Here is a 12566-nt window from a genome sequence, read left to right as displayed (position 1 = left end):
AACACTAAATATTTCATGGGGACTAAACGATCGCTTGGAATACTTAGGTCAGCCCCGGGGGGTAAATTTCACAAAAAAGCATTGTTGGGTTTTGTTGTAGTGGTGGTTGGTTTGTTTGTTTTAGCACCCGAATCCTCCAAGATATTTTTTTTCTTAAAAAAAAAAAAATGTTTCCCAAAAGGGGAGGAGGAGGGCGGACGAAAATCAGTGCAACGCTGAAAACCGACCAAGGCTGAAAGAGCCACAGCTCGGAAAGCTCACCCGCAAGTAAAAGGCAACCTCTCAGAACTGGTGGAGCTCGAAGGAGCCCTCGGACTTGGGCAAACGAGGTGAATTTCACCCCTGAAGAGTGAGGAGCCCACAGTGTAAAAGTTCAGGAGGATTCCATCCCCTGCCTCTCACTCCCAGCGCTTAGCATCTCGACGGGAGAGCCCGGCAGAGAGAAACCCGGCACCGGGGTCCGGCCAGCAGCGGAGCGGTTTCTTCGAAGGCCTCACCGCTCGGGCGGGCAGGGGACGGGGCAGGGGGCGTCGGGAGGCGAGGCGAGGCGGGACCCGGGGACACCGAGTCCCGGCCGGGCCCCACCGTGTGGCGCTGGCTGCCGAAATCCCTCTAGTCCAGCTGCAAAAACCTTCCCGAAAACCCGGAGCTTCTCCGGCACAACTTCGGTCTCACCAGCCTCGTCCCCCGCCGCACACTCCGCCCAACCGCACACCCTTCCCACCGCGACGAATCAAAGCGCTCCCCGCGGGCGGCTACCTGTCCCTGGGGCCAGGGACCCCAAGTCTCACCTCATACAAAGGGCTGCGCGCGGGCGCCTGCGGGAGAGCCCGGGGAGCATGGCCCCAGCCAGTCCCTCCCGGAACTTTCCTGACATAGCACTTCTCTCCTCTGCTGCAGAAAACGACGCTTCGAGGCAGAGGAGGAGGAGGAGGAGGAAGAGGAGGCGGGGATGGCGGTGGCGATCCAGGCGGCGGCGGCGGCGACGGCAGCTGGAGCAGAAAGTGAGAAGCATCGCGGCCGAGCGCCGCCGCCTCGCGATCTGCCGAGGGGTTCCCGCCCCCAGGGTAACCGAGCTCCCTCTTAAAGGCGCCGCGTTTTAGGACGGGCGGCGAGGGGGGAGGAAGCAAGAAAATAGTGAGGGAGCCTGCAGACACGGAGAGATTCCAGGGGCCAGAACCCGGTCTGCCCCAGCCCTCCGCCTGGGCCAAAACAGGGCAAGTGCTGGGACCCGGCACCGGCGGGCCGCCCTCGCCGTTGGTTTGCGCCCACGACGGTGTTGGAACTTCGCCCCTTCTCCTAATCGCCCCATCCCCCTTAGGGGCTTGTCTTCCCGCCTCCACAGAGGCACCGCCCACACCTACGCCCCCGAAGCCCGTGCGCGCTGCTGGAGACTGCCCAGTGGAATTGCGTTTCCTCCCATGTTTCCTGCTTTTTCTTCCTGTCTCCAACAGTGTTGAGAGTCCCCCACCACCACGAGGAGTGCAGGAGACCAAAAAAACTAAAGACCAGCTGGGGTCCCTAGACTGACCCCTGAGGGTGTCACTGGTGTGTCAGGGGAGACTTACCAAATGCCCTGATTTACCATGTGCTCTGTTCTCTTCCAATGGCCAATGGCCAGGTGGCCTTCAACTGGATGTCTTGAACTATTGCATCAGCAAAGACTGGCTGTAAAGATCACCAAACTGAATTCAGGAAGGCCCTTAAGAAAAGATATCAAACTTAAGATCTAAATGATACTGGGAAATACTGCTTTCAAGTGACAAGTGATACTGTTTTTCCAGCTATCATCAACATTTGTGATCACTGCACAGCGGGATATGCCCAGTGTGGCGATGCCCAGAGACGCAGCATCAGCAGCTATCAACACCCTAGGAAGTGACCACAGTAACAGTGGGTGTGGGTGTGGGCTTGTTTTTCTACCTCTTGACTCCAGCTCTTGCTTCTTCTTAGTACTGTAGGACCTCAGCACAGTCTTTGTGTCATTTGTACCCTGCCCAGCGTCCTCTGGCTGAGGTGGAGGTGGACAGGCAATTGAAGATTAAAATCCAGCCTGGGCTCCAAAGAATGGGGGTGCTGGGCGGGTGGGGACTCTGAGGGAGAGGTATTTTGTAATAGACACAAAGGCAGTCGCATCACTTGCCTAAGACTGGACCTCATTTTTTTCCTCTCCTGCCACTTGCTGTTGTGAAACAAGCACATGTTAACTTGTGGAGGAAGACACCTGGAATACCATGCGCAGAAGGTTGGAGAAACCTTTCTTACCAGGTGGAGAGGAAACGAATGTTGGGCTCTATAAAAGCAGGAGACATGGCCCTGTTTAACCAAAGGACAAGATGAGAGAGGAGGTTAGCAGTGAGCAACAGTGAAGCTATACTGGTTTCATGATAAACTCCTGTATAGTCAGGATAGTTGGATGTAATAGGTACCCAACTCAAACTGACTTTTGAAAGCCTACAGCAAAGGAGGTTGAAATGTATTGACTCATATGCTTATAAATCCCAAGAGTAGAACTGGCAGAAAAAAACAATGCTTTTTAAAATCCTTGATTTTCTAAAGGGGTGGGATAGGGAGGATGGAAGGGAGGCTCAAGAGGGAGGGGATATGAGGATATATGTATACTTATAGCTGATTCACTTTGTTGTACAACAGAAACTAACACAATATTGTAAAGCAATTATATTCCAATAAAGATATTAAAATAAATAAATAAAATGTTGCTTTTAAAAAAAAAAGGTAAAAAAAAATCCTTGCTTTTCTCCAGGTGTTCAAAGAGTGTTAGGACTCTGTTTCTCTTCAAATCGTGGTTGTGTTTTCATTACACTGGCTTTATTTTCTCTAATCAGGGCCTAGACCTATAGCCCCAGGTTTTCCCCCTCGTCCCACCTCCTTAGCAAATGGTCCCATTAACAAGAAAGCAGGCCAAGGAATGAGTCTCATTGGACTTGCTTAGATCCTATGCCCGTCTCTGAACTAATCATTATAACCATGGATTGGTATAATTGGTATAATAATGAGCAGGTAAAGTCCATAGACGGTCTATTCCCCACACCTCCCATTCCCTAACACACACACATACACGCAGCACCTACCTCTCTGGCTACTCTGCCTATAGCCTCTGGTTCAGAAGAATGCAAGTAACTGACCCAGCCAGCCACATCCTTTCACCTCAGAAGCCACTCGGAAGGGCCTCAGTGATGTTAACAAACCACTTGCAAACAAACAATACCTAAACTGTAATTGTATTCAATCATTTTTTCCCTAAATCATGCTACCTCTGCCTCCACACGCCCCCGCCCAACCCCACATTCATTGTTAAGCCTTGTGTTATTATGTGATCAATTCATAATAATATAAAGAGTCCGTGGATATTTCTTGCTACCCATATATTCATTCAACTTGAAAAAGAAATGCAGCCTATGAATAATCACATATCAGAATCCAAATGACCCAGGGCCCAATTCCATTTCCAAACTCCAGTAAGTTCTTCTTTATCTTTTCAGAGATAGCACAGAGGAGTTTATATTTTGCCTACCAAAACTGCCGAATAATTTCAGCCTTTTTTCTTCCCACGTGAGAACTTTCCTTTGGTTGCTCATAAAAATGTTTAATGTATTCTTCACTTCTGTATTTATAGAAGAAGTTCATAGATATTATACACAAATAGACTTAAAAACCTGGAGGAAACTTTAGGATTAACCTAAAATGGCCCCCTTCACTTTAAGGAGGAAGAAATAAAATGTAAGAGATTGATTTGCCTAGGGTCACAGGACAGCTTTTAGCTTTTGTGATCTGCCCTGCTCTGTGCTAGGCATCTCGAAAAGTATAGAAGCAAAAGCATGCAACATGATCACTGCCCTCAGAGCGGTTAAATTTAGTCAAGGAGACATAACCATCTAAGATATAGGACAATTACAGAGCATCACAGTATATCACATGATTTAGTGTAAAAAAAAAAAGTGTGATGAGCTCTGCGTGTTAGCTATAGGCACTGAAATAAGAGACACAATGAGCTGAAGTAGTCTGGGAAATGCTTTTCAGCCAGGAACCAACCTGATGGCCTTTTAAAAATGCAGAGAAAAAACATAATGGTTTTCCAGGTAAGAAGAGAAAATATGAGCAGGATTGAGGGGGAAAAGATCTTGCCATGTGTTTGGAACTGAAAGGAAATCTGCACTGTCATGGTTTATGAGTGTTTCAAACAGCAGGTCATGAAATCATTTTAGTAGGTTTTGACTAGTATTTTTTTAATTAAAATAAAAATATTAAAGTGCATCACAATAAGATTATTTGTTGAACTTGTGTTTCATTATCTTCTGTGTTCTAAGTTATGATGTAAATTTCATTTCATACTTCTGGTCACTTTCAAAAATATTTCAAAACACATAGTTCTGAATCCAGATAGAATGAGAGTGAAACTCTTTGTAGCAAAACAGTGAGTGAATAACGTCTCTCCAAGCGTCATTTTCCTTATGTGCAAGAGATTTCCAGCGCAGTCTTTTGCACAGAGAAAGACCTATAAATGGTACCTCTTGTTTGCTGGCTAGATTGAAGATTTTCAGCCCTGGCTGCATATTAGAATCACCTAAAGAGATTTTTCAAAATACCAATGCCTGGAACCCACCCTCAGAGACCCAGACTCAGTTCTGGGGTAGAGTCCAGGCATCAGTAAGTTTAAAAGCTGCCCTGGTACAGTCATGGCTGCAAACCCATGGGCTGGACCCATAACTGAACACGTCTAGCACCTGAGAAGCATGGTGATATGCTGTCTCTCTTCAAGGGGCATATTCACCTTCTTGCTTTACGTTTCTAATTCTTTACCAATCAATAGATAGCATACTACTTAGTCAGCAGAATTCTAACTACTTTCTGCTCTGAAAGTCCTCAACTGTGGTGCAATCCACTCATGGTTTATCTCAGTCAATAACACAGCATGGATCCTGAGTCATAATCTCTTACGTGTCTCTCCACATGTACAATTTATGGTCAGTTATCAGCATACAATAGTTTCTGGAGGTGTTAAAAAGCAATGCCACCAAAAATTCCCTAAGGAAGAAGAAAAGGGCTAGAAGCAAATGGCATTGGAAATCCATAAGCTAAATAATTAGCAAATGACTCATGACATTTCAGCTATTTTCAACCTGATTTTTAATAGTTTAGCTTCTAAATATAGTAATTAGTGATGTGCTTTTTGTAATTCTACATTCAGTAATCCCTAAGTGTTCATATCTCATACATTTTCCTTTGTACAGTCAATTCCTTTGTGTACGAAGCAGGAGAAGCTTTCTTCAAATACAGATTGTCCAAGAGATTCAGAACCACTGGTATTCTGCCTAGTCATTTTGTCTATGTAGATCTTGACTTTTTTTTCTGGTTGGACAAAGGAAATAAATGTAGCATAATTTTGAACCTTGCCAATGAGAGAGAGCAACTAAGTAAGAAAGAAAAAGAAAAAACCTAAACCCCAAAATCCAACACCCAGACATTATGTGTGTCATGATATGACAAAATCAGTACCCAGAACCAATATAAGGTCTTCTTGCCTGAATCTAATCAAGCCTCTAGACCTAATAAGAAATACAAGGGACAAAGGATCAAGTTTAAAAACCACCTCAAGGAAGCAATCAGTCAAATCTAGAATGTTGAACAGTCAATAAGAAAAATGACCTTGCTTCTCTATCAAATCAATCGCATGGAAAAGCAGGGGACCAATTATAAAAGAGTGAAAGAGATTTAAGAATCATAATCATGAAATGCAATGTGTGGGCTTTGTGTTCTCTTTTGACCAAAGCACCTATGAAAAGAACCCCTGGGACAGTCAGGAAAATCAGATTATAGACTAAGTCCAGTATTAGGTACTATAAATGAATTATTCTTAATATTGTTAGATGTGATTATGGCATAACAATTATGTGTAAAACAGAAATGTCATCAGAGGTACATACTGAAGAATTTTGTAATCCTGCAAAAAAAAATGGAAGGAGGAATAGATGAAAAATGATTGATAATTTTTGAAGCTGGGGGACAGATACATGAAGGTTTATTATCTTATACTTCCCATTATTGTGTATATTTGTAAAGTCCCCTAATAAAGTTATTTAAAAAAAAAAAAAACCTTGTCTTTGATGTATTTGATGTTGAGTTGACCTTTTATTAAAATCCTTCTCTTAGTTTTGCCAATAGGGCAGGGATAAATATATGTCAGTGTGGGCCTTGGTGCCTCTTGAGTATCTTTAGAAACAAGGATTTAGGCTCAAAAGTCTTTTATTATAATATTTTTTGGCCAGTATTTACTGGTCACATTCAAAGCATTGTTCAAGTCAGTGCACACTGGAGACAAAGCTCCAAAGCCAATCCTTTTGCTAAGGGATCCCTCAGGGGCATAGGGTTGGACAAAAAGAGGGCCTCTGTGGGAAGAGTACTCAACTACCCAACACAGCTTGCCCTCTGTATTACACGTGCCTGCTCTACAAGTGTCTCTGTGCCCCAATAACTATCTCCAATGACTAGCTTTGGTTGCCTCCACCTTGGAAGGTCCATGGTAAAGTCTACAGGTAAGTCCATAGAGACTAACTGCCTGGATGTTCCTATTTTTTGGTAAGCTGTAGTGGAGACATGATCTCTTAGCCTTTTCCCTGCCCCCACTTTACCCCATCACACTATTTCCCACCCCCTAGAGCAGGTGCACACTCACACACGAACGTACGGACACACACATACCAAGTAAACTTTGCAGTGGTAAGATGCAGCAGGCCAAGACCAGTGAGAGGAGATAGAGAGCAGCCATTCAGCCTGCTTTCAGTCTATGTCTTAGGCCAGTGTTTCTCCAACACTGGTGTCTGGATGTCTATTTGCATGTGATTTCACTTTAGAAGAGGGTAACCTTTACTACGTGTATTTAATTTGTTATGAATTAGAAAATATAACGAGCACATCAGTTTCCTGGGTATTACTTCTTCAGATGAAGGTAAGTTTTAAAAAATATCAGTTAAAAGAAACCTAAATGAACAAAAGTATGGCTACTTTGAGGATATGACCAAATTTGCACAGGTGTTTCATAGACAACTAAGAGTTTTGAAATTCTACCTTTATCTATAGAAGCAGAAAGAGGTTTCACAGCTCACACAATGCTAGCCCAATTGAGCAGGAGCTTCACTAGAAGTGCAAGGTAGTGTAGTAGGTAAGTAAATCCTTTGCCATTTAATAATCACAAGTTCTACTTCTAGTGCCACCATGATGAAGGGACACAAGGCAATTATTTAACCTCTTTAACCCTCACTTTCTTCATCTGTAAATTGAAAATAAGCATGAAGTGTAACGAGTATTAAGATATTCATCTAAAACACTTAATAGTCTCCAACACAAAGTTAATGTCAATGCATGTTAGAGCCATCACTAAAGGCACAGAGTTTGTGTTTTCTAGGTATTCTTTTATCTCATTCCCTTTTAGAAAGTTGTGGAATAGTAGGCAGCTGATTTGAAAATTTTCCATTCAGAAACATAACTAACAATATTCAATGTCAGTGTCACTGACTGTAAGTAGTTGTTTTCAGCATGAATTTTTTAACAAGTGAAGTGGTTATTACCCTGCTGATAGTAAATTTTATCACCTTTTACCTCTCTCTCTCTCTCTCTCTCTCTCTCTCTCTTTTGTTTTTTGTGGGGTTTTTTGGCCGCGCTGCAAGGCTTGAGGAATCTAAGTTCCCCAACCAGGGACTGAACCTGGGCCCTTGGCAATGAAAACATGGAGTCCTAACCACTGGACCGCCAGGGAATTCCCATTTTATCTCTTTTGTAATCAATCACTCATTTTTCATACAATTGATATTTTTAAAAACAATTATACTTGGCCCTTGCAAAGAACTTTTAAAGAATATTTAGAAGTTATAAAATCTCAGTATTTTAGTTTTTTAAAAATATAATAAACATTTGGTTGAGTTAAAAGGGATGGATGTTGTTCAAATTTTTTGGTTTTCTTGAAGTAAGCAAAAATCCTCCATTTTAGAACAAAAATCACTAAAAGAAAACAATTATTCTCAAAATTAGTATATAAAATCATTTTGGTTCCTTATTTTACATAATTATTTTTGACATATAATATTCACCTTCTGAAGGTTTTCTGCTGATGTTAGATATGTAACTTATATAGATAATGGGCAAGTAATAAATTAATATATGAATAGAAATAAAAATGTTGAATAAGCTCACTGTGGTGGCTATTAAAATGCACTCAACTGTCCTACTGCTGGAATCCACATCACTGCCGGCCTAAAGATCCACCACTGTGTTCACTGGGGCCACACTTGCCTAGGCCTAAACTCAGCCAATGACAAAGAATGGCTGGGGAAATAGTGTGGGCCCAGTCCTGCACACCTGGGACTCCTCTGACATGTAACTTTGGCTCCAGGACTCATCATCAGCCTGGTCAAACTTTCTCAGAATTGTGCTGCAGTCTGAGATTCTTTATAGCCAGTCCTCCTTCCTTCCCTCTCTCCAGGCACAGGTGTGAGACCTGCATCATGCTCAGAAGTCTCCCCTGCCTTCCTCCTTCCTCTTCTTTACCTTTCACTGATATTTCCACCAATATATGTGGCAAAACTTGTCCCATCTTGGTGCCTGCTTCTTGGTGGGCAAAGATAAACAAACTCAGGTAACATGAATTTGACAGTTAAGAAACAAAAATAAGAGCATAATTGAGATTTAATTAGAAAGGGTAGGGAAGTTGTAGCACAGCCAGCCTAGGGACACGAGGAAATAGTGTATACTTCTTTTTCTCAATACAGGAAGACTTCCTTGAAGGACCATCATGTACATTACCTGTGAAACAGTGAGAAGCCATCTGCAACTTTGAGAAAGGTGTGACATAGTTACAATGAAGCAGAGACCAGCATTAAGGACTGCCTGGAAAAGAGAACTAAAGATGATAGCCATAGGAGAGAGAAAGAAAAGAATATGAAACAGAATACAAATAAATGGAAAGATATCCCATGTCTTGGATTGGAAGAATTAATACTGTGAAAATGGCCATACTACCCAAAGCAATCTATAGATTTAATGTGATCCCTATCAAAATACCCATGACATTTTTCACAGAACTAGAATAAATAATCCTAAAATTTATATGGAGCCACAAAAGACCCCAAACTGCCAAAGCAATCTTGAGAAAAAAGAACAAAGCTAGAGGCATAACCCTCCCAGACTTCAGACTATACTACAAAGATATAGTAATCAAAACAGCATGGTACTGGCATGAAAATAGGCACATAGATGAGTGGAACAGAATAGAGAGCCCAGAAATAAACCTTCAAACTTATGACCAATTAATCTAAGATGAAGGAGGCAAGAATATACAATAGAGAAAAGATAGTCTCTTCAATAAGTGGTGCTGGGAAAACTGGACAGCTACATGTAAAAGAATTAAAGTAGAATATTTTCCCACACCTTATACAAAAATAAACTCAAAATGGATCATAGACCTAAATGTAAGACCTGAAACCATAAAGCTCCTAGAAAAGAACATATATAGAGCCCTCTTTGACATAAATCGGAGCAATATTTTTTTTTGGATCTATTTCCTAAGGCAAAAGAAAGAAAAGCAGAAACAAACCAATGGGACCTAATTAAACTTAAAAGCTTTTTCACGGTAAAGGAAACCATCGACAAAATGAAAAGAAAACTTACGGAATGGGAGAAAATATTTGCAAATTATATGACCGACAAGAGATTAATATACCAAATACATAAATAGCTCATACAACTCTATATTAAAAAAAACCAATCAAAAAATGGGCAGAGGGCTTCCCTGGTGGCACAGTGGTTGAGAGTCCACCTGCCGAAGTAGGAGACACCGGTTTGTGCCCCGGTCCGGGAAGATCCCACATACCACGGAGCGGCTAGGCCCGTGAGCCATGACCGCTAAGCCTGCACATCCGGAGCCTGTGCTCCGCAACGGGAGAGGCCACAACAGTGAGAGGCCCGCATAGTGCAAAAAAGAAAAAAAAAAAAAAAAAGTAATAGTATAAAAATAATTCCAAATATCATAATAATCATCATAACCATATGATCGATGATCATAACAAAAATATAAATAGATTAAACTCAGTAGTTCAAAGATCTCTTTCTCTCTGTGCTCTCTGTATCACTATACACTTATGAATTTTATTTACTGAATACATTAGAATTAATTATATTATTATTCTTTTTGGTGCTCAAATTGTCCCAAATTTGGCCCATGAAAGCATCTTCTGGCTGACTTCTGCAGCTTTTTGACATTATCAGTTAGTCTTTGGTATTTGCTTACTTGCTGTCATAAGAAAAATGGAAAAATGAAAAGAAAGTACTTCTTTACAGAAGAATGCAGGCTAATAAATGCAAACAGTACCATAGAATTGGAATCATTACCATTTTGCAATTCCCAATGTATTATTTGATGAAGGTAAAAGTATTTTTAAAAATTATAAAATTATATGAAAGGTTATCAAGGAACAGTATGTTCTCAGAGTGCAACATTTCATTTCATCTTAGAGCAAAAAGGGAATGTGGGTTTATCATGGAGATTGATAGGAGATAGCAAGAACTAACTTACCAGTAGTTGCTTCCTGATGTGGTCAAGTAGCAGAATATAACGTCACCTATGAAGTAGTCTTGCCAACAATGTTTAATCTGAACCTAATCAAACCTTAAGACACAGCTTCTGGCCATCCCCCAGCCACCACATCATCTGCAATAGTTGATGGTGTCTACAGACCAGCTCTCACCCACCTATGCCCTCCAGCAATGGTGAGCCACTTCTAGAGAACACACTCAGCTTGCCCACACCTTCTGAACTGGCAGGTGTTTCAAATAGACTAGCTCTGGCCGCACCCTCTCAAAACTCTCTTCACCATTAGTAGGTTTTTGAAGAGACCTTTCCCTCTTCAAAGATGTCTGAATCTCAGCCTTGGCAGCGGGAGCTTGGGAGGCTATGCACCTGCTACTTCTGGACCTGTTAGCTTCATCTTTCACCCCTTTTAGTAGATAACTACCTTCTATTACTTAATGATTCTTTATATTAAAATTTCCCTGTTCAGATAATTGATGTGTTTTTTTTTTCCTGACAGGACCCTTGCTGATTATACCACACAACAAACAAAAGATCAGTATTCATAATAAATAAGTGACTCCTACGAATCAATATGAAAAAGACAATCTAAAAGAAAAATCAAGAAAAGATGTAAGTAGGCTTTTTACAGAAGAGAAAAATTAATGGCCAATCACTATATAAAATGTAAAAACTGTTCAACCTCAGTAGAATATCATTTCACAGTGGTTGTGGAGAGCTGTTGGATCAATGGAAACTTGATTCAACTTGATATCGCTGGTGAGAGGGAAGACCAATTTGGCAATATCTCTAAAAGCTGGACATTGTTATAGCAGGTGACCCAGCAGTCTCACTCCTAACTTTGCACCCAAGAGAAACTCTGGGCATACGTACACCAGGAGACACAAGAATGCTCCTCATCTCAATACTCCTAACAGGAGGGGGAAGAAAAGGAAAAACAAATGTCCCTAGAGACAGCAGAAGAATGGATAAATAAATTATAGTGCATTCACATAATGGAATATCACAAAGATGTTATAATGAACTCAGAAAAAATGCAACACAATTGATTACTCTTGGAAACATAATATTGAGTAAAGAAAGCAAGTCCAAGAAGACTACTTAGGGCTTCCCTGGTGGTGCAGTGGTTGAGAGTCCACTTGCCGATGCAGAGGACACGGGTTCGTGCCCCGGTCCGGGAAGATCCCATATGCCGCGGAGCGGCTGGGCCCGTGAGCCATGGCCGCTGAGCCTGCGCGTCCGGAGCCTGTGCTCTGCAGCAGGAGAGGCCACAACAGTGAGAGGCCCGTGTATCGCAAAAAAAAAAAAAGAATTCAACCAGATTATAGCTAATTTTGTCAAGTCTACTGCACATGCAATTGCAAGATGATAAGGATCTACCATCTTTTGAAAGTTAAGTTATAATGGCTTTGATGTCACTTCATTTAACACAACAAACGTATATTGGACAATTGTTTTGTACAAAGGATTGTGTGAGTACTGGAAAGTATATCAAAGTGGGTAAAACAGAATAGTTATTTCTAAAGGGGGAAGCTTTCTTCTAAAGCAGTTGGAAACAAGTGGTATAGAGTAACAAAACCAAATATGATGGTAATGTGGAAGGGGAGAAGGGGAGAAGTTTCATTTCACCTCAGGGATATAAGATTTGACTTGGCCCCTGCAGAATTGATAAGAAATTCAGAGGAGGATATGTACACGAAACAAAAATAGATTCCAGCAAAGACAAAGAGTTGTATAGTCTTAATAGAGAAGTACACATATACCATGTAATTCACAATGTATATCTCAAATATAGCAAAGGATTACTATTTTCAGTATAACAATAGACCTGTTAGGAAAAACACTAAAACCCCCAACAGAAAAGCAAGTGAAAGATACATTTACAAAAGAGGAAGTGTATGTGACTGGTAAACCATGAAATACGTTCAAGCTCACAATCAAAGAAATGTAAATTCAAACCACTGCA

General features: G+C 41.5%; 1 protein-coding gene across 2 annotated transcripts in view; it reads right to left on the bottom strand.

The window, feature by feature from the left end:
• The window catches only part of GPR63 (G protein-coupled receptor 63), a 52313-nt gene extending 50662 nt beyond the window's left edge, over positions 1–1651 (bottom strand). For both annotated transcript variants that reach the window (XR_010933801.1, XM_067702542.1), the window contains exon 1: positions 1569–1651. The gene's annotated coding sequence lies outside the window, so the exon portion shown is untranslated. The remainder of the gene's footprint in view (positions 1–1568) is intronic.
• Positions 1652–12566: the final 10915 nt, after the last annotated feature.

Source organism: Pseudorca crassidens, chromosome 13, assembly GCF_039906515.1.
Source record: "Pseudorca crassidens isolate mPseCra1 chromosome 13, mPseCra1.hap1, whole genome shotgun sequence".
NCBI lineage: Eukaryota > Metazoa > Chordata > Mammalia > Artiodactyla > Delphinidae > Pseudorca > Pseudorca crassidens.
The sequence above is the reverse complement of the archived record's forward strand: the minus strand, read 5'-3'. Positions and strand labels throughout refer to the sequence as shown.